Consider the following 27,729-nt stretch of genomic DNA (forward strand, 5'->3'; position numbering starts at 1 on the left):
CATGGACAGAGGAGCCTGGTGGGCTACAGTCCATAGGGTTGCAAACAGGCAGACATGACTGAGCACGCATGAACAAGCACAGTCTTCCCAACAGTCCTCTGAAATAGAACAGTTATTGATACACTTTTAGCCCTGAGGAAATGGAGGCATAAAGAAGTCAAGCAATTGGCCTGAGGTCACATGGATAGGATGTTTTGAACCTGAGAACTCTGACCTCAGAGCTTACATGCTCAACTGCCACCTTCTACTGCCCATTGCTGCTGCTGTCTATGGACAGGGTGGCTGGGGGCCAGATCACAGAGGTCTACCAGATGCCCCGTGGGGGCTCTAGAGGCATTGCTGTGGGAACTGCCCTCTTGCCCAGCTCTACAGTGGAAAACCTCACTTCTCTTGAGATGTTTGTTGCCTTGGGAAGGCCAGGGTGCATAGTGTGTGTCTGTAACTGTGTGTGTCTGTGATTCTCATACTACTAAGGAATCATTGCTGTCATCCAAGCTGACCAAGTTCCCCAGAGTGCAAAGCCGCCTGTGAAACCTTGCTGAGATCTCTGAGGCAGGAAATCGGGAGGAATGACAGAGTCCCAGCTGCCTATTTGGGGAACCGTGCATGAGAAGGTGCAGGAGGCCCATTGCACTGCCCTGGGGGATTTGAAGCTTTATAGTCTTCTGGCCAGGGTGACTGAGTATCTTGTATCCCCACATTCCAAAGCCCCTCCCTCTCTGTCCTTCATGGTTTCTGGGACTTTCATCACTTAAACACCAGGGAGGAATGGAAAGATGGGAAAGGCACCCTTGTAAAGCTCTGTCCTGTACCATAAATTACAGAGGAGAATAGAGCACCATCCGCTTCCACAGATTCATTGCCCTAGCCTGAGAGCAAGTTGAGTGTTCCCCCACCCCCCTGCCCAGGAGTGTGCAAAGAGACTTGCTACTCTTGCTCTCTCTGCTTCCTCATGCCCCCTTATTCTTAATTTCTGTACTCTCACTTCCATTCCCACCACCCCTCCCTGAAATGCTCTTGTCCAGATCGCCCAGAAGGACTAGCTGACACAGCCAACGGGCGGACCTCTGGTTTTGACCTCTCTGAAACACTTGGCAGTATTGATCTCTCTCTATTTTGAACATTTTGTAACCCTCTTTTCATTGATCTTTGTCCAAACTCCCTTCTCATTATCTGATTTCTCTATTATTCCTTCTCAGTCTCTTTTACAAGCAGTCTCTTTTTCCTGTACCCACCCTGAAATGTTGATGTTAAAAAAAAAGAATGTTGATGTCTGCTAGGCTTCAACCATGGTCCTTTTTCTTCTCTTCTCACTATATGTGAGCTTCAGCTACAGATATGTGCTGGTGACTCTCAAATCTGTTAGGACCTCAGATCTCTTCTGATCTCTAGACCCAAATATCCGACTTCCTACTGAATAGCTCCACTTGGATGACTCTTGAGCATCTCAAAGTCAATGTATCCAACTCACCGAATTTTCAATCATTCTAATCAGCCCATGTTGCCTATTTGGCTCTGTCACCTGAATCAGAAATCTGGGTGTGATTCTTTCTCCTTCCGTTCTAGTCAGATATCCGGTTAGTCATCGAGTCCTGACAGGTCTACTCTCTGTAGAGAAGTCAGGCCCTTCCCCTGAGCACTGATTCCCCAACCTCTCTTTGGAAACCTGGATCTTCATTCTCTTTCCTGACTCATTCATATCACTATTTAATCGTACTTACGTTTTTCTCATCGCTTAAGAGGCTGCCATGTTAACTCCATTATCCTAAGTAGTAGTTGTTTAATTGCTAAGTAGTGTCTGACTCTTTTGTGACCCCCATGGACTGTAGTCCATTAGACTCCTCTGTCCATGGGATTTCCCAGACAAGAATACTGGAGTGGGTTGCCGTTTCTTCTCCAGGGGATCTTCCCGACCCAGGGATTGAACCCATGTCTCCTGCATTGGCAGGCAGATTCTTTATGGCTGAGCCACCAGGGAAGCCCGTCCTATAGTAAACCTAATGATAATAACTACCACATCATTCATTCAACAAATCTTTATTGAGCAGCTCCTAAGCACCAGGTACTCTCCTAGGTGCCAGAAGCTTCAGCATTATGTAAGACACTTAAAATCTCTCCTGTTGATGGCTTACACTCCATTGGCAGCCACAGACAGCCCGTGTGTGTAAACTATCACAGGTTTATGGCATCCACAGCTTTCTCCAGCCACTGTACTAAATATTGTATGTTCATTGCCTATTTAATCTTTTCGGTAGCCCTGTGGAGTAAATGTTGCTATGCCCACTTTACAGATGAAAAAACTATAATCTCCCCAAGGTCACAACAACACAGAGCCAGGAACCAAACCCATCAGTTCCACCTTGTGTCCTGAGTTACGGCTCTGAACCATGAACCTATAGGGGATTACAGATGCCTTTTGATTGCAGAATGTAAGTATCTTCAGTAGGTACTTCTGCAGTGAAATCCTTGGATGCTGGGCCTTTCTGGAACGAGCAGAGCACTCAGTAACTAAAGCTTCTCTGTGGAGTATTCAAGGGCTGACAGTCCCGCCTGAGCTGGACAGGCTATATGCCTGTCCTTGACTTGGACTCCAGCTTGTAGCTGAAGGAACTACCATCTGTGTCCTGTTGGTTTCTCTGCCATCATTTTTTTTTTTCCATGTGTTCCTAAGTGACATTTGTTCTGATCTCCTCTGGGAACCAATCCATGATCTGCTTTTAAAGTAACTCCACTTCTGGGAATTGTCTGCGGGTCCAGTGGTGAGGACTCCATGCTTCCACTGCTGAGGTCAGGGGTTCAGTCCCTGGTTGGGGAACCAAGATCCCATAAGCCACATGGCTAAAAAGGGGAAAAAATTTTTTTTAATTAAAAAATAAACTAAAGTAGCTCCACTTCTGGTCTCAAACCTACCCCTGCTTCCCGACCTTTCCAGGAACTCATGCCCTGTAGCTACACCCTCATCTCCTTCCTCTTTGCTCTATCTTCCAATCTTTATAGGTGGATCTGTAGTACATGGCCAGAGTTGTTTTCTTTGGAGAAGTCTCTTTCTCTAGATGACTAAGGACCTATATACTTCTTGTACAGGTAAATGCTGCAGGCTCACCCAGTAAGATTTTTTTCTGGTTATAAACTCATACGTCACAGACGAAGTGCTAGGCCTCTGTCTGCTCACCACTCCTGATGTTATCAGAACGTGTCTTTTCTCCCGCCCTAGTTCAGGACCTGAGGAGCTAGGTCGCATCCTCTCTCAAACCAAGAGTCCTTGGCAGAATGCCCCAGCAGGCATCTGTCAGTAGGGAGCCTATTAAGTGCTGTGAAATCAGAAGTGTGTGAACTGGTCTACAACAAGACTTTTGAGAAATTGAAAATACAGTGTTAGAAAGGTCTGTAGCAATTAGAGTAAGTTTTTGTCATTTGTCATCTAACAATTTTAAAATGGGGCTTCTTATATTTCATATGTGTTTTAATTTTTATAGTGTTCATTTTTATTATATTTTATAAAAGGATTACTCTCTGTGACAGAATTGAAATTTGAAATGCAGCACAACAAAGTGAATCAGCTATACATATGCAAATACCCACAACTATATTCCAATAAAAATTTAAAAAGCAAACAAAAAACTGGTCCTTCTTCCCAGGCAGTTTGAGAAGCATGGACTATGGTGATAGGAGCACAGGCTTTGAAAGTGAATAGGACTGGTTGGCATAATCTCTCCAGACCTCCCTTTCTTCCTCTGACCTTGGGATTAAGGGAAGCAGCACCTGGACGCACACATCCAGGTATATGTGCTCTGAGAGAGGTGAGGACAGTGAGTCCTGAGTGGAGGCACTGAGGAGGCCCCTAAGCAGGGAGGGGCGATGAGAGTTTGACCCGGAGGATTCCTGGGGCAGGGGATGCCTGGGCTATCCCCGGGAAAATGGGGCTTCAGGAGCAAGTCAGACACACTGGGTGGGAGCAGCTTCTCCCCTTGCAGCCCCAGCTGCAGGCTCTGCCCGAGAGCAGGAAGCCTAGAAGTGCTTAGAAGTGCAGCGCCTGGTGAGAGCAGGCTGCATTCCTGTGGTATTTGGAGATTGATCTTGTCAGGATTAGCAGCTTTGCTTTTCTTGGTTCAGGTACAAGATCCCCACGTGGGGAGCTCTGCTGCCTGTGAGGAGCAAAAGCGGGTGAAAGCAGAGAACGTGATCCTGGCCCTTCACCCCAGAGGCGCGCTCACTGTGCGAGGCTCCAGGACTGGAGCAGCCCAGACAGACACTGGCTACTCAGCGGGAGGAGGGCCCGAGTCTGAGCTCCACCCACACAAGTCCTGGGCGGGGCGGAGGGAGACGCTCTGCCCTGCGGGGTCCGGGAGCGGCAGGCCAGTGGTTTCAGCATCTTGTGGCTCTCCTGACTCCATCTGCACCCCTACGGTGACTGGCCTCCCCTCATAGCTAGTGCTGGAGAGGAGAAGCAGGGCTGAAGCCTCCCCTCTCCCAGGTAGAAGGAAGACTCCAGTTGATGCCTGCCTCCTGTCATGTGAGCTTTCTGCCCCTGTGCCGTGCATGGAACCCAGGCGGAGGCCCCTGAAGTAGCCAGAGGGAAGCCAGGACCCCGCCCAGGAGCCTGGGTTCTGTGAACCACTCAGGGCTGGGCTGGGAGAGAAAGAAGGAGATAATCCATATACACAGCTCAGAGGGAAGGTGGATGAGACTGTCCAGAGCTACACAGAGAGGCCTGGATAACCTGGTCTCTACTCATGGGAGACCCTCGTGGGGGAAACACAAGCCTGTTTGCTGACAGCATTGCACCCAGCCGGCCTGTTGACAGCTGACCTCCTGACATCTCTGTGCCTCTCATGTTGGGACAGTCCCATCCTCCCTCTCCACGTTCCCAGAGCTTGGTACAGGGAAGTTTCCTGCAGCAACACAACTTGAAAACAGATGGTTGCAAAAGATGAAAGAACACCTTGGACTCTGTTGCTCAGCCCCTCGAGAGTGTCTGGGCCAGGGGCCAGCTGCAGAGCTTGCCCCAGGAAGCACACCACCAAATGGAGTGAGACCCCCAAATGGGGTGAGGCAGGTACAGGAGACCTGGGCTCAGAAACCAGCTCTCTGGGGCCGGATGAGGGATGGTTCTCTGCCTATCATCCCCACTACCCGTGGTCCCATGTGTCCAGGGACAGTGTCATCTGTGGGGTTCTGGCCAGGTAAAACGCTGTCTCTGCTTCATTCCCCATCTCCCCTACCACCCTCCTGCAAGCCCCCAGGACCAGCAACAGGGATTCAGGCAGGACTTGATTCAGCTTGCCCCTAGGACCTTTTGAACCTTCTGTTAAGTGGCCGCCTAGACAACCATGCCTTTCTTTTCTTGCTTAGAGGCTGCTGCCCGCACAGGTCCCCTCCCCAACAGCGGGCTTGTCTCCACTCCACCGCCCCCACCCCCAGGGAGAATGCAGTGAAAGTGATTGCTGGTTCGATTAGGCTTTGTGAGCCCATGTGGGGAAGGAAGGCCCTGGGGGCAGTGACCTTTTATAAAGATGTGGTCAGCAGCTGACTCTGGTGTAGCCCATTCTTCCTGAGGCAGGATGGAGAGCAGTGCCGGGGCAGCAGGCAGTGCTCAGCAGACCACGCCCCAGCTCTCAAGGCTGTGGGGAAAGACAGTTCAGCTAGGAGACCTGGGCCCTTGACCCAGCCCGGTCTCCAGCAGGCTCAACAAAGCCACTGACCCTCAAGGAGATTATAGGGAGGAAACAAAGGGTTCAGGGGCTACAGGCGGGTGAGGTGTCTGTCCACACAGACACAGCTTCATAGAGGGTAGGGGTGCAGGGGTGACCTGGAGGAGCATTTGCCAAAGGGAGAGAAAGGAAGGACCAGGCATCCTCTGCCCCACCTCTGGATCCCCAGGGCGACCTCTGCCGTGAGCTGCAGGTCTTGTCCTTGTCAGTTACGAGCCCCTTGCAGGCAGGGCTTGGGAGCTGGATACAGAGGGGGCGGGGCAGGGACATGGGCTACAGGGCTAAAGCCACCATGTTCCCTCTAAAACTGGAGCTTGCTCATTTCCTTCCCAGACTGTGATTAGGCCTAATTACTGGCTACCTTCCAGTCCTTTTCTGAGGGTTTTCCTGAATTTCAAGAAGTAGAGAAATTTGTAGCTGTGGCAGAAGTAGTCCAACCACACTGTGCTGCCAAAGTAGGGAAGGGCACGTTTGCCGCCTGACTTCACCCCAGGTCAGTGATGCCTTGAGTTTGGGGCCTTGCCAGTAGTACCCATGCTGGGACCACAGCATCTCATTCCCGCTCTCTTAGCAAAGACCATATGAGGCCGGAGCTCGCCGTCCTCAGTTGAGGCAAACGAAAGGAGCCTGGGTCTTGGAGGCAAACGAACTCGGATTTGAGTCCCAGCTTTGCCACTTACCTAGCCGTGGGACCTTGGACAAGGTCCTTTAGGCCTGCCCAGCTTCAACTTCCTCACCTGTCAAGTGGGAATAACAGCCCCTACCTTGTGGGCAGTCAAGAGAAGGCCACGAGACGTGTGGCCTGGTGCTGGCCGTCAGTGAGCGCGCAGCAGTGGCAATGACTGTTGTGTTCTGTCCTCACACTTGACTGCCACCACTCCCATCAGGACCTTCCGGTGACGTGTCTTGGCTGGGAGCTGCCTGGACTTGTCCAGACTGTGCATACAAACACAGGTGATTGGCATCTGTTGATACAGAAATGCCTCCACATATCAGGAAGTGTGGTTTTTGGCAATCTCAGCCACACAGGATGCAACTGATAACCTATAATTTAGTGAAGAAAAAAAAAAAAGGAAAGGAAAGAAAGGGGAAAAAAGAAAGTCTTCTGAACCCCTGACGGAGTTATCAGAACACCCGGGAACTGATGCTGGCTGGTGCCCTAACCCTTGGGGAGCCCTGCCCTACAAACCATAGTCTTTTCTACCTTTGCCTGTGCATACCCTGTTTCCCCCAGACTGGCATGCTCTCCCCCTGATTCTCTGCCTTGAGGACCACTACCTTGATGACAACAGGCAGCTCGAACTTCACCTGCCACAGAGCACTTGAGGTCCCTCCTCACATTCTCCACCCGTCAAACTTCAGCACAGATGGCGCCTCCTCTGCGAGGCTTCCCCTACATCCCCTACATGGGCAGAGGTCGACTCGGGGCTCCCACACCTCCTTGTGTGTCTCTCTGTCACCCTTCACACATTGCACGTAGTTCCCTCCTAGGTCCTCTAGCTTTCACCTTTAATGTACCCTGTGTGGCTCTTAACTGAGAGCAAACCGGGACAGCTCCCATGCCCTCGCCTTTGTCTGTCCTGTGAGCGCGGTTGTCACAGCGGGCTTTGGCTTGGAGCGCGAGATGGAAAAGGGGGTCCTGCTGACCTTCTTTCGCCATGTGCACACGCACCGCGCCCCCCACCCCAACCCAGTGCTCTTTGCTTCCTTCCTGCAGCCACACTACCAACATCAGCAGTGAGAAAGTTCTAATAAATTTATTCAAGGACATATTAAATTCTAGATAATTCTCCCCTCTAAACACTGAACTTGATGGGCTCCCTGAAGAAGCGCAAATAACTGGGAATTTCATGTCTGTTGGTTCACTTATTTAATGCATTTTTTGTTCAGTGTCTATGTTGGACACTGGGGAACTGGGTTTGAAAATACAGGCATGGTGCCAGATCACCATCTGGGGGACCTACAGTGGAGCTGTACCTCGGGGCTCCGGTGACATTCAAGTCAGGTTGAAAGGCAAGAGACAGTGGAGAGCCCTCTCCACCACCTCCTGTGCTGGCCCAGCTCTGGCTACAACACTGGCTGTCTTGGGTGAGCATCCCACATAGCTTTGTGCGCTGTGGCAGGGCCGAGAGACTGACAGCTTTGTAGCCTCAGAAAAACAGGCTTGTGAATGGCTCTCATGGAGCAGAGTTGTAACAAGATAGAAATGACATCTGAAAAGACTTCTGAGCCAGTCTTCTTGGCATGTTCACCCAAGTCAAGCCCAAACAAAAGGCTGTTGATGCTGTGTCTTCCACACAAGTCACGAAAAGCTTCAGACCAAGAGTGAGCCATTTCTGTTTCTGCAATCCAGAGACGATAAAGAATGAAGACTGGCCGGGAGAAGTTGCCCCCTAGGATTGCACTTGTCTGTGCAGCATGTGGTCTTAATCTCCCAGCCCCGTGCAGAGGCTCCAGTGTGGCAGAGAACACCCTCAGGGCCAGGGAGCAAGGCTCCCACATCTTCCACTTCTGAGGGGCCAGGACCAGACCCTACAGATCCCCATCTGGACACTTCCTTCCCCTTGGTGACTGCTTGCCCAGCGCCTCACTGCCTGGGGACCCAAGGCAGATTCTGCCCCTTCCCTAGCCCCTAAGCACCCTCTCCCTGCCAAGCCTTGTGCAGAGCTTTGGGAGACAGTGATCAGTAAGAAATAGTGCATGAGAGAGACAGGACAATGTGGTGACCACAGGGACAGAGCAAACCGTGGAGCTGTGCACACCCAGGTGAGGGGCATCTATACTGACTAAGCAAGCAGGAAGGGCTTCCTAGAGGAGATGCCCCCTGTGCTGACAGTTGGAGGACAATTAGAAACTGACCAGGCAAAGAGTCTGGGAAAGGCACTCACGCTAAGGAAGGAGATGCATTGTCAAGTAATCTGGGTACTTGGTCCTGGTGGGAAGAGGCCTTGAATGCCATGCCAAGGAATCTGCCCTTTATTATGAGGTCAGCAAAGGTTTTGAGGGAGGAACAGTATCAAGTCTGTGCTCTAGAAAGATCATTATGTCGAATGGCGGAAAGGATTAGAGGAGGTGGGACTGAAGAGGGAGCCCCTTGGGAGGCAGTGATGAGCACAGGATGGGTTGGTGAGATGCCGGGAAGAGAAGTGACCTTAGGTGGCTGCAGTCAGGGTGACAGGAAGGAGTAGAGATGACCCCCACATTCTGATTTGGGCAGCGAGGGAGATGGTGGCCCTACTGTCTAAACTAGAGACCACAGGGAAGGGCAGGTTTGGGAGCAGCTGTTGAGCTCATTGGGGAAATACTGACCTTGAGGCTTCTACAAATCATCAGATACAAATGTGAAACACCAGGGTCCTTCTAGTTTTTCTCCCCTCCCCCCATTTCTTTCTATTATAAACACCATTGCTGTGAACAGTATTCTTACAAATAAGTTTTTAGACAGTTCCTTGACAATTTCAGTATGTTTCGGATACAACGAAAGAATTTTATATATCTGTATATATTGCACTGATTCATTGTTTGCCTAAACTTCCTTCCCACTCCTTCCCTCGTTACTTATAAGCATTTTCATATCTTGGATGCCCTACTGGGTCCTAAGAATGCAGAGTCATGCATAATCCCTACCCTAGAGCTCCAGTCTCGAGGGAGAGTCAGACATGAGCACAAAATGTAACATAGCGTTGATGCCGTGGTAGATGAAAATATAGGCTGCTGTGAATATGCAGAAAAGAGACACCAAATTAGAGATGTCAGAGGCCCTTTTTTGCCCCTAACTTCTGGGTTCACTCCTCTTTACCGCTATTATTCACGGTACCTCTTGACCTTCATTCTAATAATTTACTTGTAGCATTTAAAAACCATAGAAAATCCTCTCATTGGCAAGTGGTGACTCACCATCATTCCATTGAAGAATTTTCTTTCCTTTTTTTGTTTTTGTTTGGTATTTGGCAGAGTAGTTACTGTATGTGTCAGTAGTTGAAATGGATCATGTCAGTAGTTTCTCAAAATATGTGGCCTGTGGACCTAAAAGGTTCATGGACCCCTCAAGGCTATGTCCAACCAGAACCCAAAGAGCTGTGCCTTTTCCTGTCTCCTGATCTTTTCTGGAATCATTCACTGTTTTCTCACTAGCCCTCCCTATTTTCTCAGCACTGCCTGTTCTCAGAGACATCCAGGTAAGGACATGTTACGGTCCCCCCTTCAGCAGCCTGGGCAAAATGCCTCAGAAGTTTCTTTCCCTCCCCAAGTGTAAGCCCACAGCGCTGGGAGGGCGTGTAACAGAATGCCTGGAGAAGCCATCCTTTTTGGGTGAAGTGATCTGAGAAGAATTTTTGCAGGAAGTGATATTTTATCCAAGTCTTAAAGATTGTTTAGGAATTAGGCAATTGAAAAACAATAGGTCAAGTGTTCTAGACAGAGGGGCAGCATAAACTCAGAGCATGAGCTACCCAAGGATATTCAGAGAACTGCAAGTAATGTGACATGTTTGGGGCGTTGGGCTTCCTGGTGGCTCAGAGGCTAAAGCGTCTGCCTGCGTCTGCCCGCAATGCGGGAAACCTGGGTTCGATCCCTGGGTCAGGAAGGAAATGGCAACCCACTCCAGTATTCTTGCCTGGAGAATCCCATGAACAGCCTGATGGGCTGCAGTCCACAGGGTCGCAAAGATTCGGACACCACTCAGCAACTTCACTCACTCACTTTTGGTTATATCCTAGAATACTGAAAGACAAGATGTCATCCAGGGCAGGGTCCAGGGAGACCTTACAAGTCATTCCAAAAGGATTGTGATGCTGTCCTGTGAGACGATGTGGGGATATCATTGACATGTTTTAGACAAGAGATAAGAGTATGTCTTGATCCAATTTGCTACTTGGAAAGGTTTCTCTAACCTAATATGGAAGATGGATTGGAGGAGGGAACGTAAAGATGAGTTAGGAGACTGCTGCAGTACCTGCTGAAGGCAATGCTATGGGGATGGAGATTAGTGGCTATTTGAGGAACACTTAGGAAATAGGATCAAACTATCCCTCCTCTTCTCCCAGAACATCTTGTGTGACTTTTCTCCCAACACCACCACTTCTGATCATGGCATTGTAATTAGTCTCTCCCTCCAGGACAGGAGCATAGCATTCCTCTTTGTGGCCAACCCAAGCAGCTAACTAGCACCTGGCACTGATCAGGTGCTCAGTAAGTGCTTATTGTGCCTACTGAATTGACTTGATGATTAATTGAGTGTGGCTGGCTGGGGAGGGGGAAGTATCTGGAATGACTCCCAGGTTTCTGGCTTCAAAAACAGGAAAAGTTGGAATGCTATTCATTGAGATAGGGAACCTGAGCAGACGGGCAGTTGTTTCTGATTTTACAATTCTGGCTTTTGTTAAGAGAAGAGGAAAGGGCAGAGATCACAAGTCTCATTGTGGACATAATAAGATGCCTCCAGGACACTTAAGGAGAGATGTCGAGTAATCAGTTACATGTATGAGACTGGAGTCCAGGAGGAGAGGTCAGAGCCAGAGATGATGCAATGGGAATCTCAGCATGTAGATGGAGTTTGGGCTGTAGATGAGGTTGTACAGGGTAAGTGTGTAGACTGGGTCCCAAACCTGCAGCTTACAAGATAAAGTTGACATGCTTTGTGTGGCTGGCACATGCATGCGTGCTAAGTTGCTTCAGTCGTGTCTGATTCTTTGCGACCCCATGGACTGTAGCCTTCCAGATTCCTCTGTCCATGGCATTCTCCATTCAAGAATACTGAAGTGAGTTGCCATGCCCACCACCAGGGACTCTTCCTGACCCAGATTCAAACCTGTATCTCTTATGCCTCCTGCATTGGCAGGTGGGTTCTTTACCACTGGCGCCTCCTGGGAGCCATGTGGCCAGCACAGTGTTTGCAGATAGTGTGAATACTGGCAATCTGTCCTCTCTTCTTGCCATGACCTAGCCCTTCTTGTCTTACATCTGGCCCAATTAACATATTTGCATTACCTTCTTGGCTCTGGAAGACATTTGAGCTTATGATTTTTGGAGGAAGAAGAGAACCCAAGGATACCACTCTGGGCAGTATCAACTTATAAGGGATGAATAGGAAGGAGACATAATGAAGGAGAATGGGAAAGAATGGCCAGAGAAATTGGAGGAAATCTTGAGAATAATATTTTCTTCTCTCGAAAATTATGGGAAGCAAAGTGTAATAAGGGCTTCCCAGATGGTGCTAGTGGGAAAGAATCCGCCTGCCAATGCAGGAGATGCAAGAGACGTGGGTTCGATCCCTGGGTCGGGAAGACCTTCTGGAGGAGGAAATGGCAACCCACTCCAGTATTCTTGCCTGGAGAATCCCCATGGACAGAGGAGCCTGGCGGGCTACAGTCCAGAAGTCTCCAAGAGTCAGAGTGCGTGCGCACACACACAAAAAAGTGTAATAAAGTCTAAAATGTGGATTTTATGTGATCCAGCAGTTTTTCTTCTCAGTGTTTAACATAAGGAAATAATCATATCTGTGCACACAAGTTTGTGTAATGTGATGCTTGTTGCAGCATGTTCATCGTAGCAGAAAATTAGAGACAACATAAATGCCTCTTAGCTGTGATAATTAAGTAAATATAGTATGTCCATGTGATGAAATAATATGTAGTCATAAAAAATGATGTCAGATTTTATTTCCTGACAGTACCCCACAACTTAACCGTTGAATTTTTCAAAAGCAAGTTATGAAACAGTCCATATTAGAACATTCCATTTACGTTAAGTGTCTAGTTATAGAAGGAAATGTCTGGAAGCCTTCACACACAAATCACAAGAATCTCCCAACAGCTAAATCCAATAGACCTTTCTCTGTCGGTGACCTTTGTGGGTTTTGACATTGTTAACCTTTCTTGGTTTCTGCTCCTTGTCGTCATTCCCTGACCTTTGTCCCATAGGCTGGCAATCAGGACGAAAAATGACAGACTCGATCCTGGGAGAACCCTTTGAAACTGGCAGCCAGTTTACATACTAGAGCACACCCAAAACAGAGCACGTACTGGGCAATTCTCTGGAAAGGAGCCATTGAGGACAGTATTTCCCTGGTTCTTGCGTCTACAAAACCCTTCTCGAACACAACCCTTCCCAGGGTCTCTGGGTCTAATTTTCCTCTCCTTACCCACCCCCACCCACTAGCAAAATCGCCTGGTTATCCCCTCTCTCCCACGCCTTCTGTTCAATCAAGGGGTTATTTTTAACAGTGTTGTGTATACCATGCTTCAATCCTGGAAAAACACCAGAACTTTGGGACAGATACTGAGATGGAAATAGTCTCCCACAACCTCCCCCCTTTCTAAAGTTTTTCCTTTTAAAGAGAGAAAATAAGTTATCCAAACTGTAGACAGTTCTACCAAGAAAGTCCCTGGACACTAGCTTGGAGCGACTGAACTTACAGCCCTGAGGTTACACTGAAGGCTGGACCTGCTGCCACTGTGAGCCTAACTTCAGCCCAGAGCAGCCCAAGGAGAGGGCAGGGGACCAGGACGTGCCAGGAGAGATGGTTCCTGCCGCTTTTCTGAACTTGGTGGGTCGAGAGCCCCTGTCTCAGAATAATGAAGATGTCCTAGTCTGCCCCCCATCCCCAGTAGCCAGAGGCTCTTATATTCCAGAAGCCGCCCATCCACTTCAAGAAGGTCAATGACTAGAGGGTTTTAACTTAAAAAAAAAAAGCACTAATATACCTTTCTGCAACTTCCAGTTGTGATTCTGGTTCCACCCACCAGAGTCACGCAGAACAAGACTAATCTCTCTTCTCTGTCATATGGTTGGATTTGAAGCTGATGAGTGTTTACCTTCAAGTTCCCTCTAGTCAGACATCTCTGCTCTCGTGAGGTATGATAAAGCCCCTCCCTACCATGGTGGGTTTCTTCTCGGGGTCAGTCCCATCTTATTACTGTTCCCTGTAGAAGGCATCCAGGATGGAGCTTACGCTTGCTCTGCAGTGACCTGCCAGGCAGAAAGAATGCAGGATAAGCACCTCCTCGTTTACAATGCTTCTCACAGTGACACCCCAGAGACACTGCCTTGGTGGTCTTGTCACCTTGACCATAAGTCTGTTCTCGACATGCTTCTGCCAAGTACCCCTCCCCTTCCTACTCAGCATGTGTGATGGAATTTATGGACCCAAACCAGGTCTGATTCATGGAGCTATCTGGAACTTGTGGGATCTTCCTTGGACCTTCAACATAAGCTGTTTCTTTCCTTTCCCTTTGTTTTCCATAGACTTGATAACTAAGCCATTCTATCCTAGAACAGATTCTTCCACCGACCTGGTAGGTATGAGTGGAAGTATCTACCGGCTACCAAACTCTTGAGTTTTCCTGCCATTGAGCCCACATTGCCATCCATTTCTCACAGTTTGCTGTATCCACCTGAGAGGGCCCTTTCCAAGTGTCCTTCTGGGACCTGTCCCAGTCCATTTGTGGTATCTGAGAGCTCCATGCATAAGACTCACATAGAATCCTAGAAGGAGCACAGACTTTGAAATCAGAAACCTCAGATTTTAGACCTGGCTCAGCACTTTCTCGCCTTGGACAAATTAAATTCTTTGAATCTCAGTTTCTTCATCTGTAAACTAGGGGAAATGTAGCCCTTGCTTATTTCAAATTTCTTTTGTTAGGATGAAAGGATTACAGCCTAGTGAAAAACAGAAGGTAGGATAATTATTTCATAAGCATTTAAGGAAAAGCTTCCAGTATGTAAGCCCTGTGAGTGACGCAAATAGGGATCACACGAGCCCTGCTGATTTTGATCCGGCAGGAGGTTAGGATACGCCATAGCACATGGCAATTCCAGGCCCTGCCAGGGGCAAGGGAGCTAGAACCTCGGGGGCAAGGGATGTCATGGCTCAGGGATGAGGCAGAGTCTGGGCTTCCCAGGAGGGTCTGAAATCAAGCTGGGCACAGTCAGCCTTTGCTAGCCCAGTCTGGTGTCAGGACACGTGTTGAGAAGAAGAGGCTTGAAACTTGCGGAGGCAAGTCAGGAATGGGAGCTCAGAGACTGTAACTGGCACCGGAGAAGTCCCCGGCAAGAGCTGTGTCTCCGCGGGGGTTGGGGTGACAGCCAGCTGACATCAAGCTGAATCATGAGGCGAGGATATGTGGTCACTGCACGGAGGCCGCACCCAGGAGAGCGTGCCTGTAACGGGAGAAGGAAGATGGGCTTGAAGTTGGGGCGGGTGTGGTCGTGAGGGTGAAGTGGGTGTGTGGACCACCAATGGAAGGATCCTGTACACGGAGAGGAAAGTAGAAACCTGCGGGAGAAGGATGGGATAAATGATACTACAAGGCCCCTGAGGACACTGAGGGGAGGGGTGGGCCTCTGCTCTCAGAGGGAGACTCCTACTCTACAGCAGGGCACAGTGGTGGGAACATAGATGGGCTTGTAATTGCAGTATAAAGGTGAAGGAATTCCCCCTTCCAGCGGTTTTTATTTTCTCCTGTAGAAGGCACCCAGGATGGAGCTCACACTTGCTCAGGGGTGACCTGCCAGGCAGAAAGGATGCAGGATAAGCACTCCCCATTCCCAGTGCTTCTCACAGTGACACCCCAGAGACTCTGCCTTAGTGGTCTTGTCATCTTGATCATATGTCTGTTCGAAATGTGCTTCTTCCAAGTCCCCTCCCCTTCCTACTCAGCACGTATAATGGAATTTGTGGACCCAAACAGAATAGCAGCAGGAGATGGGACCGTGCGCTGGACAGGAAGGCAGGGTGCTGGGAGAGAAGGTTGAGAAGAGTGGAGAGCATTCGGAAGGCCTCTGTGGAGAATGGAAGAGACTGCTTACTAGGGCAGCCAGAAGCCGTCCAGCAGCAGAGCAGGCCAGGTGGGTGGCCGTGACCCTGTAGTGGCACCAGCAGGCTGAGTTGTCCAAATATGGGGCTAGGATTCTAGAAGGAGCAACCCAGCCCAGAAATCTTGACCCCATTTGACTATGCTTCCTAGGGGACTCATCTGTAGGAAATAGCTCCTGTTCCTAAAGTGAGGAGAAAGGTGCTTGGAGCTGGGGTAGGAACAGGGCTCAGGCCATTCCTAAAGAGAGCAGCCACGCCAGAATGGACTGTGCCAGGCGAGCACCTGACCGAGCATGGTTGGTTCCCAGGACCCACCCTGTGTGTGGACACAGCAGTAGTTGCTGGTGGACGAAGTGCTCTAGTCCTCCTGGGATGTGATTGCCAGAGTCCTGGTAGGTCAAACACTTGAGCGTGGAGGGGCCTGGGGGAGCCAGGTAGTAAGTCTGGAGAAGGAGGCTAGGAAGACAGCCCAATCATGGTACTGAATAAACCCATGAGACTGGACTGTTAGCCCGGGGACAAGGGCTGTCAGGCTGTGTTTGGGGTAAGTATGAGCGGCTAGGATGAGGTGTAAAAGCTGCCCCTGATACAAAGATGTGATCTGAGGACAGGACTTCTGAATGCTTTCCTCAGCCATTCTGCAGGCTTCAGCTTCCTGACTTAAAGCAGGGTGTCTCACATCTAACCACGGAAACCAGCATCAGGAGAAGGGCTGAGGGAGTCCTGGGGGGCTGTTGGTGGCTACTGGTAGGGCCGCTACTGCCATCAGCCCTGCCTCTGACCTGGCACTCCCTGGGGTATCAGTTTTGGCTGATACCAAAACTGGGAGGGAAGGAGGGGGTGAAGGAAACACAGTTATTGAGCAACTGGTGTGCTGGGAACTTGGCATGCCTATGTCACTTCATCTGTGATGCTGAATCTTTTCAGTCCCGTTTTACATTCATTCATTCAACAAATGTTTATTGACCTGCTAAGTGTTGGCTGCTGCTGTCAGCGGAGGAGATACAGTAGGGGGCAAAACAGGGCAACCTTCCGGCCTTCACAGAAAGTGAAGTCGCTCAGGAAGCAGGCCAACAATGCCAGATGTATGAGAAAAATGTATAGTATGTTAGACTGGGCTTCCCAGGTGGCGCTAGTGGTAAAGGACCTAACTGCCAACGCAGGAGGCGCAAGAGACGTGGGTTGAATCCCAGGGTGGGGAAGATCCCCTGGAGGAGGGTATGGCAACCCACTCCAGTATTCTTGCCTGGAGAATCTCATGGACAGAGAAGCCTAGCAGGCTACAGTCCATGGGGGTCACAAAGGGTCAGACACGACTAAAGTGACTTAGCACGCACATAGAGTTGGACTGTGAAGAAAGCTGAGCACCGAAGAATTGATGCTTTTGAACTGGTGTTGGAGAAGACTCTTGAGAGTCCCTTGGACTGTAAGGAGATCCAACCAGTCCATCCTAAAGGAGATCAGTCCTGGGTGTTCATTGAAAGTACTGATGTTGAAGCTGAAACTCCAATACTTTGGCCACGAAGAGCTGACTCATTTGAAAAGACCCTGATGCTGGGAGAGACTGAGGGCAGGAGGAGAAGGGGACGACAGAGGATGAGATGGGTGGATGGCATCGCCGACTCAATGGACATGAGTTTGGGTAAACTCCAAGAGTTGGTGATGGACAGGGAGGCCTGGCGTGCTGCGGTTCATGGGGTCGCAGAGTCTGACACGACGGAGCAACTGAACTGAGTATATTAGATAGTGAGAAATAGGGCGAGAGCAGACAGGGTGACTGAGAATGGTGACATTTAAGTGACAACCTCAAAGAAGTTCGGGAGGGGCTATGCTGGTTATCTGAGGGAAGAGCCTTCCAGGAAGAGGAAACAGACAGTGCAAAAGCACTGAGGTGGGATCCAAAACCAGGAAAGAGGCCTATGTTGCTGGAGTGGGAAATAATAGGAGATGAAGTCAGAACTTTAAGAAAAGGCTGCAACATGGGGACACTGGAGGTCATTCTAAGGATGGAGGCTCCTGAAAAGGGAGTAACTTAGGTTTTTAGAGGAACACTTGGGCTGCCTTGATGAGATAAGACTGTCGTGAGGCAGAGAGGCGAATTAGGAGGCTGTTGTAATGATTGATGAGAGAGACGCTGGTGACTCAGTCATGGTGGAAACAGTGCTGGTGGTAAGAATTGTCATGTTCAGGATGTGTTCTGAAAGGAGAACTGACAGGTTTTCTGACAGTGCAGATGTGGGTATGAAAGAGAGAGAAGAATCCAAGCTGACTTCAGGCATTTTGCCTGAGCAGCTGGAAGAATGAAGGTGCCACTTAGCAAGATGGGGAAATGATTGCAAGAAGAGCAGATTTCAGGGGGAGGATTGGGAACTCAAGTTTAAACATGCAAAGCATGAGATGCCTCTTAAACATCCAGATGGAGATATCGAAAAGTCTGGCGTTCATGGGAGGGAGGGAGGCAGGCTGCGAAAATGGAAGAGGCGATCGGTCACATAAGTGAATGTAGAAGGAGAAGCAAGGACTGAGCCCTTGGGCGCAGCAACCTGCAGCGGTGATAGAGACGAGGAAGAAACCGCAGAGAAGGCATGCGTGGAATAGCAGCAGGAGAGCCTGGACAGTGCGGTGTTCTGGAAGCCAAATTAGGCAAGTATTTCAAGAGGAGTAATAAACTATATAATATATTGCTGGGCGGTAGGGCGATTGTATAAATTGTTGTCCAGACTAGGACACTTTAGAGAATGAAAATGGGTATTATTAATAGTTACTCCAGGATAACACAGCTAACCAAGATGGCTCCAGGCAAATCAGAATATCGTATGGTCATTATATGAGAACTGACCATTAGGTTTAGCATCATGAAAGTAATTGGTGGCCTTGAACGATCAGTTTGGAGAATGGATTCAAGAGAAGTGAGAGGAGAGAGATCAGAAATGGTGAGTGTAAAGTTCAGTCAGAAAGAGAAAGACAAGTATCATATGATATCACTTACATGTGGACTCTAAAAGATGGCACAAATAAACTTATATCCAAAACAGAAACAGACTCACAGACAGAGAGCAGACATGTGGTTGCCAAGGGGGAGGTGGGTGGAGGAAGGAAGGACTGGGCGTTTGGGATTAGCAGATGTAAGCTGTTACGTTTAGAGTGGATAAACAGCAAGGTTCTACTGTATAGCACAGCGGAAAATTTGTGTGTGTGTCCCGTAGTGTCAGACTCTTTGCGACCCCATGGACGGTAGCCCGTTAGGCTCCTCTGTCCATGGGATTTTCCAGACAAGAATACTGGAGTGAGTTGCCATTTTCTTCTCCAGGGGATCTTCCCGACCTAGGGATAGAACCTGCATCTCCTGCATTGGCAGGCGGATTTTTTTACCACTGAGTCTGAGTTCTTCTTGAGGTTACTCACTTTCAATGCTGTTACCAGAAAAGCTGCATTCTGTTTCTCATCTCCTTGCTCTGTTGCTGTTCCTTGCCGTTGAATACTTTAAAAACAGCATCTACTAGTGGAGAAGGATTCATTTCAAATACACCATCTAATTTCTTAATCTCTGGGGTGGCTTTGCCTGATGAAGGTCATATTTATCATCCTTACATTCTCAGGGGCCTCAGGGTCTATTTCTGTGTAGCACTTGCAAACTTGATAAATCCTGTCTAGAAACTCTGATGGATCCTCAGTTGATTTCTATCTCCTGAATTTCGTTCGTGTCTTTTGTCTAGGCACCCCACTGGGTCTTCTCTCAGACCTCCTCCTACTGCCAAGGGGTGGTAGGCCTCTGACTCCTTTTTTCTCCTGATGCAATGGCATAAATGCTGCTACATAATGGTATCACATCTCTTTTCCCTGCTCTTCCGCAAAACACTTATCCTGTGATAAACCATAATGGAAAAGAATATTTTAAAATGTACATACATGTATAACTTTGAATCACTTTGCTGTACAGCAGAGATTGGCACAACGTTGTAAATCAACTATGTTTCAATAAAATTTTCTTAAAAAAAAAAAGAAAGAAAGGAGGAGTATAGATAGTTCCTTCTCAAAGTGAGTTTTGGTAAAGAAATGTGTGATGACTAAATCCAGGTGGCCATTGTACTGTTCTTTCAACTCTTCTGTGTACTTGAACCTTTTGTTTGTTTTATATTCCACACATAAGTGAGATCATGTGGTATTTGTCTTCCTCTGACTTATCTTACTTAGCATAGTGCCCTCAAGATCTATTTATGTTGTCACAAATGGCAAGACTTAATTTTTTAATGGCTGAATAATATTCCTGTGTGTGTGTGTGAGACGTTTTCTTTACCCATTCATCCAAGGATGGACACTTAGATTGTGTGTGTGTGTGAGGCATTTTCTTTACCCATTCATCCATGGATGGACACTTAGATTGTTTCCGTGTCTATCACTCGAATTTAGGGTGGTGAGCCAGCATGCATTTTCCTCTGACCAGCTACTTTCATCTGCACAGGTCCACGTCCAGAGTAGGTAGGATGGGGGATTCAACAGGAGTTGTGTTTTAGCTGAATGAAGGAGGAGCAAAGAAGTTGAGGATAAATATACGGAGGTGGTTGATTTGGAATTTAAGCTGGGTGAGAACAGCAGTAAGAACATAAGGAGGTGAAGGACAGTGAAAAGATGGGAGAGCTAGTGGCTTGTAGATACTAGTGTGTTGAAGGATTGTTAGAGTTTTGCTAGAAGAGCAGGTAAGCTACAGTTATGCAGATAGGTGGAGACAGTTGGAGACTGAGAGTTTGAGACTGAGATTAGAAAGGGCTTTAGAATTGGCTTGGTCTAGGATATAGGGTATATAGGAATAAATAGCTGAGGTAGGGTAGAGAGTAAGATCACTGAAGGAGGAGAAGGCAAAGTAGGTTTGCCTTGAAATTTACCAGTTTAGATTTAGAAGGAAGCTCATCTCTCCTATTTCCTGCTTTTTGAGGAAGGAATACACTATAAATATGGAGAGTGATGCTAACTGTTCCAGAGTTTCTCTTCTTCAATTTATCTTTGACCGAACCTACAACTAGGGGGTAGGGACCTTCTAGGGAAGGTGGTGTTAGACATTAGCAAACCCAAGGGTCATTAGTGGTCCATGGCCATAGATGGCATAGACGCCAGAGATCAGAAAGGCAGCTAAGGTCATAAAGAGCCTGGGGGCAGAGACCCAGGCCAGTATCAGAATTGAGGCTCTTGGTTGTCATGTGTAAGGGAGTAAGTCACAGAGGCCCTCATAGGGGATTGAGGGCAGGAAAGTCTAGCGATTTGAGCCCAAGTCAGTGGTATCAATAATATGGAACATCTAAAGATATTCCAGGGAGGGGACAAGATGGGTTGGGGCTTGCTTGTCTCCAGGACCCTTTACTCTACCAGGCACTAGTAGTGTTGTATCTTGGGAAGGTCCCTAGAATGACCTATAGAAAGTGGTTCTCTTCCTGGTGGTTGTCTGAAGGGTGATGGGGTGCTGAGTGCCGCAGAGAGCAGGGGAGCTCAGAATGGATGGGGGTGAAAGAGGAAACTGAAGGCTGCAGGTCAGTGATTTTTGTCTGTGACAAATCCCTGCCTCACATGCTGTTTATTCATTTGTCCGCTGATCACCTACAACGTTATGTGCTGTTCTAAGTTTCAGGCAGGTGAGGGACAAGATAATGCACAATGATAAGACAGTCTTTCTCAGAGTGCTTCTTAGGTTGTCATGAGTGCAGATGTAGGACCTCTTGGGTTTGCAGGGGCCAGGACAGCCACGCAGAGGTGGGAAATGGCAGAAGTAACAAGAGTAGCAGCATCAGTGTTTGCACAGGGCCTGAAATTCTTACTGTAGGACAATTTCCCTGTGTATCTTGACAATGGGACTGTGACATGCGGGGTTCCTATCTATCAGCTTGACCCATTCTGTTTGGCAATTCTGCCCCTGAAGCCTCCAAAGGTCTCCAAAGTCAAGAATAATGCTGGACCCCCTGGACCAGAGATAGTGAGAGTATTCCATGTAGGACCAGAGCCCCCAGCTAGGCATGGGAATCCCAAGAGCAGTGTGCATCAATGTATTGCCCACCCTGGAGCAGTGAAGAGAAGTGTGATGAAATCCAGCCACATGGGTTCAAGGGCTTCAGACTTCCCTGGCTGAGGTTGGCATGTCCCTCACACTTCCCTACAGAGAGAAGCAGTTAGATTGCGCTCAGGCTCTAGAGGCAGTGAACAGCCGGAGAGGTTGCCCCTTGGCCTGTGATTTGGGTGCTATTCATTGAAAAAAGAGAGAAAAAGAGAGAGAACTAGGGTTAGGGGAAGATAATAGACCCCTTTTTAAAAAATACATGGAGTGTAGGTGTCAGTGGAGCATCTTGGAGAAGATGTTCCAGAAGCAGGTGGATATGACTCGAAGTCAGGGTAGAGATTCTGAGAGTAAGATGGAGACTCAGCAGCCACCAGCTGGACATAGGCATCCAGATGTTTGGAACTTGGACCCTCCTGAAACAGTCACATTTTCCAGACTTTTCCTTGCAGTGCTTCCAGGGACTGTCCGCAGTGGTGGGAGGCAGAGCAGGTGGTGGTCAACAGTGACGCCCTTATGCCCTCATCCAGGCTGCCTTCCTCAGCCCCCTTCTCTGAAAGTCGAGGAGTTCATCTGAGAACATAGCTGCTGCTCATTCTCTGTTTGTTGTCTCATTTCTGAGCAGAAGGAGGGGAAAAACAAACGGCTGAACTCTTCTTCTGTTCCATCTTCCTTTGGGGCTCAGGAAATAGCATACCTGTATTTGTTTCCTGTTGCTGGTGTGACAGATTCTCTCGTGGCTCTGGAAGCCAGAAGCCCGGCATCAGCATCTTTGAGCTGAGGTCAAGGTGTGAGCAGGGCTGCACTCCCCCCGGATGCTCTGGGAGGCTGTCCCTGCCTCGCCTCTTCCCTCTTCTAGCAGCTGCTGGTGTTCCTTGGCTTGTGGCCACATCACTTCAGACTCTGTCCCTGAGGTCATATTGCCTTTTTTCCTGCTTGTGGTATATCTCCCTATGCCTTTCTCTTCTAAGGACACTTGTGAATGGATTAAGGGCCCTCCTGCAGGACCTAAGGTAATCTCCTCATCTCAAGAGCTTCCCTTGATGCAGCTCAGAGTCTTACAGGGAAACACCAACAATAAACAACTTTTAAGTAAATTATTGAGTAACTTGTTATTTAGTCGCTTCAGTCATGTCCAACTCATTGTGACCCCATGGACTGTAGCCCACCAGCCTCCTCTGTCCATGACATTCTCCAGGCAAGAATATTGGAGTGGGTTGCCATTTCCTCCTCTCTCATGTGTACCAGTTCATTATAACTGGAGAATGCAAGCGCTGTGTGACTAGGGATCTGCCTATTTTGTTCAGTACCATATCCCCCAGTACCTAAAATTGCACCTAGCATAGCAGGTAGATGCTGAATAAGTATTTATGAAGTGAGATCAGAGATCTGCCTCCCACCAAATCTATAAAACCACAGGCATCTGCTCCACTTCTTTCTCTTTTCCCCGTGATAACACGGAAACAGTGTCCACTCAGCTTTGAAGATCACCCTCTCCTCATGTGCAGTGTCTTCCTGTCTCAATCAGAGTAAAAGGTGAGGTCCTTACAACGGCCTCCAAAGCCATCATGATCCGCCCCCCCCCCCCCCCGCCATTTCCTCTCTAGTTTCACCTCTCACTACCCTCCCTCTGCTCACTGTATAACAGCCATACTCCTTGCTGCCTTGGGGCTTTTACTGGAGCTGTTGCCCCTTTTGGAATATTCCCCTCCAGGTATTCACCTGTCTTGCTCCCTTACCTCCTCCCAGTCTGTATTCACATTTCACCTTTCCATGAAGTGAACCCTGACCATCCTGTTCGAGACTCAGCTGCTCCTATAAACCTTGCCATACCTTTTCCCCCACAGTATTTATCTTGTTCTAATTTACTAAATGGGGCTTCCTTGGTCACTCAGTGGTAAAGAATCCACCTGCCAATGCAGAAAATGCGGGTTTGATCCCCGGGCTGGGAAGATCCCCTGGAGAAGGAAATGGAAAACCAACTCCAGTATTCTGCCCTGGAAAATCCCGTGGACCTAGGAGCCTGTCAGGCTACAGTCCATGGAGTCTCAGAGTCTGACACAACTGAGTAAGCACACGCACACACACATGAGAAAATAAGCAAATGAACAAGATAATTTTAAACGGTGCTGAATGTTTATGAGGAAAATAAAACAAAGGTGAGTGATAGAGACAGGAGGAGGAAACCCACCCTCAACAGAGGGGTTGGAGAAGACCTCTCCGAAGAGGTGACATTTGAACAGAGATCTGAATAAAAATGAAGAGCCAGCCTTGGGAAGGTCCACAGGGGTTCCAGAAAGGTCCAGAGGCAGGAAGACGTTTGTTGTATTCAAGGACTGGATGGAAGGCCAATATGTACTGTTTCGGGGTCAGTCAGGAGGAGGACCTGAAATGAAATGAGAAGAGGATGAGGGAGATTGGTCATTGTCTGTGGTTTGGTTTTGATCAGAGGCAGTGGGAAGGTTTTAGGCAGAGGAATGTCCTTATATGGCTGGTGATTTAGGAGTATCCATCTGGCTAGTCTAGGAATGGAATGGAGGGTCCAGGGTGGAAGCTGTTCACTGACCACTGGTCACAGGGTGATGATTTGGGTGATTTGGGTGGTAGCAGCCTTATAGCAGAAAGTGAAGAGGAACTAAAAAGCCTCTTGATGAAAGTGAAAGTGGAGAGTGAAAAAGTTGGCTTAAAGCTCAACATTCAGAAAATGAAGATCATGGCATCTGGTCCCATCACTTCATGGCAAATAGATGGGGAAACAGTGGAAACAGTGGCTGACTTTATTCTTCGGGCTCCAAAATCACTGCAGATGGTGACTGCAGCCATGAAATTAAAAGACGCTTACTCCTTGGAAGAAAAGTTATGAACAACCTAGATAGCATATTCAAAAGCAGAGACATTACTTCGATTCATGGGGTTGCAGAGTCAGATATGACTGAGTAACTGAACTGAACTGAAGTGGACAGAGAGATTAATGGGAGAACAGGATTTACTGATGAACATTTATAGATAGGAAAAATAAATGAGTCAAGAATGACTCCATCCAATTGGCAAGGTAGAGGACTGTCTATAAACTAGATATTTCTCTTGGGAGAATGTGATGATCTGGGCAAATGGGACTAAAAAAGCAAAGAATGACTCCTAAGTTTTGCTTGATCAACTGCCTCTGCCTGGCCTCTCCTTTCTCCGCATCAAAGCCAGAAATCCCACCCTTCCACCACAGTCCTATCCGTCACTGATATCCCCACCACGTCTTTGAGTTCTGCACCCTTCCTCCACGGTCCTCTCCATCACTGACATCCCCACCACGTCTGTCACACCCCTGTGTGCCTCTAGCTCACCTCGTACAGCAGGGTCCAAACCTGATGAAACTGATCCAGCCACTTTTTCTGCTTCTGCTTCTGGGTTGGTGAACTGTTAATAGAGACACATGAATCGAATGTATCGGTCCCACTGAGGCATCCTGGTGGAGAGAGAGGTCTCCAGACTCTCCCAGTATTCAGCACTGCTCGGTAATCCCTGGTTGACTTACAGTGTCAGCTCCAAACCTCTTCAGTTACCACAGCTCACACCTTCACATCCATAACCCTTAACCTCAGAGATTCCCCAGAGAAACGAGGCTCCCCCAGCTCCCAGCACTCCTTGCAGAGAAGCCACCCTCACCTGCTCCCCCATTTCCCGGGGAAGAGTCAGTTGGCGCTCTGGGTCCCTTCCCTCCTACTCTGATCTGGTCCCCTCGCCTCCCGGGGCCTCTCCGCTGCTGCCCCTCTGTCTCCCGTGCCCCATCCCCGTCTCCTCTGCTAGCTCCTTCCCCCAGTACAAGCAGGCTCAGTTCTTCTCCCTCCTGTTTTACTCGCCAGCTCCCAGTCCGTTTCTGTGCTCTCCTCCACTACCATTTCTGTAGAAATGGCCTTCTGTCTCTGAAACGCTCTCACTTCTCTCCCTGCACCACCCCCTGTGGTCTGCTTCCGTCCTCTCTCCGTCCCTGACAGTGCACTTCCCCAGGGGTCCAGTGACTTTCGTGTATCCCAAAGGCCGTATGATAAAGTAAGGATGACATTGTGTCCATCCATGAGGCTCTTGTGAGACGGAAGGAGGAAATAGGATGACAAGCATACACTTCAGATAGTGTCTAGAATATTGCAAGAGCTCAGTGACTGTAAACTGCTGTTATTACTGTTGTCACCTGTCACGCGTTTCACTGTTGCCTCTGTGTGTGTGTATTTGCTGCCTCATCCATCATCCATGAAGCCAGGACTCTGAGCTGTACTGTCATATTCCCAAGGACTAGCACGGTATCTGGGATAAGCTGGGGCTTAGCAAGAATTGGAGAGCTGGAGGGCGGTCACTGGGCCTGGGACTGTGTCCTTGGGCTCTGGGTTATGCGGCCTCTGTAGACAGTCTGGCCATCATCCAAACTCTGACTGGGGGAGGTGCTCTTGCCTCTTGTGCTTCCCAGCTCGTGGTCCTCTCCTCACCTCCCCACACTTCCCTCTCCTTACCAGGATGTCGGGCCCCTTCCCTTCCTCCTTGGTCCGTGCTGGGTACAGTCTGTCAGCAGAGTCGGGGACCCCTGTCAACAGCAGTCCAGGCACTGCCCCGTTGAGGGCCTCCTTCAGCACAGGCCTCCCTGCCTGTCACACACGTCATGCATGTGGCTCCAGCCTGTCTGGACACAGATGTAGCCAGAGTCCCTAAACAGAAGGAGGGGCAGCAGCTGGCAACATTTCCAAACAGGAGGGGTTTGCTAGGAAACAGTAGAGATGTCACTGGAAGCCTGGACATCACTTTGGAGCAGGGGGATCAAAGCGCCCATGAGGAGCTGCACAAAAAGCCGCCCTCAGAGCTCCACAGGTGAGCAAACTCGGCCTGCACTGGCCCATGGGGGCCCACACTGTGGAGCCGGTCACCCCAAATTCTTTTCCCTCTTCCAGCCAGTGGTCATTTACTGAGCACCTACAGCATCCTGGCCATGTGCTGGGGAGGGAACAGGCATGTTAGTATGCAGTCAGTGCCAGGAGGGTGCACAGAGAACAGCGGGGATCTGGAGAGGCTCCTTCAGCCCCATGTGGCTCAGGGAAGCCCTGACCTGTGCAGAGGCAAAGACACTGGAGTCAGGCTGAAGAAGGAGCAGAGATCCGATTGAAGAGGAAGAGCATTCCAGGCAAAGGGCACAGCAGGTGGAAAGGCATGGAGGTGTTAAAGAGTCTGGCAGGGCCTAGAATCTGTAAGTTGTTGGAAATGCCTAAAACTTAGGGAGAGGGAGGGAAGGAGAGGGAGTTTCTGAAGCAGGGAGCTTAGCATAAGGAAATCAGATCACAGTCTGGGGCTTTGTAAACCAGACTAAAAAGCTTAAACTTTATCCTCAAGTAGCTGTTGTAGTTGGTAGAAACCTATATCAAACTAATTCAAGCAAAAAGGAAATGGATTCTTTTATATAACTTATGTTCCGAGCTGAAGTATCTTCAGGCCCACCTGGACTAGCACTCACTTTTTCTCTCACATCTTGGCTCCGCTTTCCCTGGGCTTCACTGTTCTGCAGACAGTTCCTCTGTGTAACCACAAAAGATGGCTCTAGCAGTTCTAGGCCCACAGGGGACAAATTTTTTCTTTCTTAAAGGTCTGGATAGTAAATATTTTCAGCTTTGCAGGCTATGTACTCTCTGCCACAGCTACTCACCTCTGCTGACACAGCATTAAAGCAACCATAGACATTATTAGGCAAATGAATGAGTGTGGCCGTGTTGGGTTTTGTGTGTGTGTGTGTGTGTGTGTGGTTGTGCTGGGTCTTTGTTGCTGCAGGAGCTTTTCTCAAACAGGAGCTCCTCTCTATTTGTGGCGGGCGGGCTTCTCATTGCTGTGGCTTTGTCTTCTCATGTGGTGGAGCACGGGCTCTAGGCGCATGAGTTTTACAATTTTGGCTTATGGTCTCTAGAGCACAGACTCAGTAGCTGTGGCTCATGGGCTTAGTTGCTCTGAGGCAAGTGTATTATCTTCCCTGACCACGGATGGAACCTGGGTCTCCCGCACTGGCAGGCAGATTCTCTAGAGCTGAGCCAGCAGAGAAGCCTTGTGAAAGTGAAAATGTTAGTCGCTCAGTCGTGTCCTACTCTGCAACCCCATGCACTGTAGCCCGCCAGGCTCCTCTGTCCACGGAATTCTCCAGG

The 27,729-nt window shown here is 48.9% G+C and overlaps 1 protein-coding gene and 1 long non-coding RNA gene across 6 annotated transcripts in view; one reads left to right on the forward strand and one right to left on the reverse strand.

The window, feature by feature from the left end:
• ST3GAL3 (ST3 beta-galactoside alpha-2,3-sialyltransferase 3) overlaps positions 1 to 27,729 on the forward strand; it is a 226,551-nt gene that overhangs the window by 162,427 nt on the left and 36,395 nt on the right. The window lies entirely within an intron of this gene.
• On the reverse strand, positions 23,683 to 26,131 carry LOC138429006 (uncharacterized). The gene is made up of 3 exons (XR_011252645.1): positions 26,065 to 26,131; positions 24,904 to 24,976; positions 23,683 to 23,951 (listed from the first exon to the last, which is right to left on the reverse strand). It is a non-coding gene; the product is annotated as an uncharacterized lncRNA (long non-coding RNA).

Source organism: Ovis canadensis, chromosome 1 (genome assembly GCF_042477335.2).
Source record: "Ovis canadensis isolate MfBH-ARS-UI-01 breed Bighorn chromosome 1, ARS-UI_OviCan_v2, whole genome shotgun sequence".
In the NCBI taxonomy this organism is placed as follows: domain Eukaryota; kingdom Metazoa; phylum Chordata; class Mammalia; order Artiodactyla; family Bovidae; genus Ovis; species Ovis canadensis.